Source organism: Tasmannia lanceolata, unplaced genomic scaffold, assembly GCF_043159265.1.
Source record: "Tasmannia lanceolata isolate RefF3 unplaced genomic scaffold, GAP_Taslan_0.1 ptg000234l, whole genome shotgun sequence".
Taxonomy (NCBI): Eukaryota; Viridiplantae; Streptophyta; class Magnoliopsida; order Canellales; family Winteraceae; genus Tasmannia; species Tasmannia lanceolata.
In genome coordinates this window covers 41,135-42,601 of record NW_027518910.1, presented here as the reverse complement: position 1 = coordinate 42,601, position 1,467 = coordinate 41,135, and the positions used below count along the sequence as shown (strand labels likewise).

At 34.7% G+C, this 1,467-nt stretch overlaps 2 non-coding genes across 2 annotated transcripts; both read right to left on the bottom strand.

Annotated features, from left to right (window-relative positions):
• Positions 1 to 881: 881 nt before the first annotated feature.
• Positions 882 to 955, bottom strand: TRNAW-CCA (transfer RNA tryptophan (anticodon CCA)). The gene has a single exon. It is a non-coding gene; the product is annotated as a tRNA-Trp (tRNA).
• A 166-nt stretch (positions 956 to 1,121) lies between these two features.
• On the bottom strand, positions 1,122 to 1,195 carry TRNAP-UGG (transfer RNA proline (anticodon UGG)). Its single transcript has one exon. It is a non-coding gene; the product is annotated as a tRNA-Pro (tRNA).
• Positions 1,196 to 1,467: the final 272 nt, after the last annotated feature.

The window sequence follows — 1,467 nt, the reverse complement described above, 5'->3', positions numbered from 1 at the left end:
GTCAAAATGGAAATTCTTTTGAAATCCAATTCTTTTATTCTATAGTTATTCAAAGATAATTTCATTTTTGAATGAAGTTACACGACACAGTTCTTCTGACTATTACTTTACTCACGAGTTGCTCAATGAATCTGTTGATTTGAAATCCCGACATTGGTAGATGTCACAGATGATAAATCAATCTTTTTTTTTTTTTCTACCTCTGCTACTCTATCTTTGTCAGTGCCGTCTATAATGACTGATGAATCAAGAACTTTCAATTGGAACTGATTCTGTCAATTGGTATTTTTTCTGATCATCACATCTCGCAAAAATTGAAACTTAGGTAAGTGCTTTATAAACATATGTAAAAAAAAAAGAACGTATCTCATTTAGCTCCTTCATGCCCACTATAACTAGTTATTTCGGTTTTCTACTAGCTGCTTCAACTATAACCCCAGCTCTATTGATTGGTCTGAGCAAGATACGACTTATTTGAAATTAATTGAATGAATAATTCATCAAAATAAATAGTTCTGTGAGATTTCAGGTATTCGATAGTTCCTTCCCGCGTTAATTACCAATTCTTGATCATTGAGATTCATGGGTGATTCGGAGTAATATTTAGGGATAGATATTACCTCTATTTTTACCCTTTCCAACAAATTGAAATGATTGAAGTTTTTCTATTTGGAATCGTCTTAGGTCTAATTCCTATTACTTTGGCCGGATTATTCGTAACTGCATATTTACAATACAGACGCGGAGATCAGTTGGACCTTTGATTGAGTAACATCTCTTTTTTGATTGACCTCCTTCTTAAGCTGCAGGAGGTCAAATTCAGGTTGCAGTTCAAGTTAGTAAAGTTATTTTATTGTGATTCAACATTACAAAAACAGAATCACGCTCTGTAGGATTTGAACCTACGACATCGGGTTTTGGAGACCCACGTTCTACCGAACTGAACTAAGAGCGCTTTCTTATGACAGGAGATACAACTGTAAAGAAAGGGATTCTTTTTGTACCCCCAATACACCTTGCATGCATGTAGTATCATAAAATGCAAAATTATGTCCAGGTCCAGTCCAATTTGAATCGATCTCAACTGATCCCTCGTTACTGCCCATAGGAGAAGTAATAGGTAGGGATGACAGGATTTGAACCCGTGACATTTTGTACCCAAAACAAACGCGCTACCAAGCTGCGCTACATCCCTTTCAATTGTTGTACAGTTTCATTGTAGGGAATCCTTGTCTTGTTTTCCACATCGTTATTTCCTAATATCTAGAGACAATTTCTCTTGCCATTTCTTCTTTTTGATTTCATATAATCAAAGAATTATATACATATGAAACCTAACGTATAAAAAAATGAATATTTATCGGTAATGCTCAGTAAGAAAGGGTCATCTTTTTCTGTTTTAGGGACAAGTAGATCTAATCCACCGGATTATTGTACATATTCATTTTCATTTTAGTTCGGGATTAG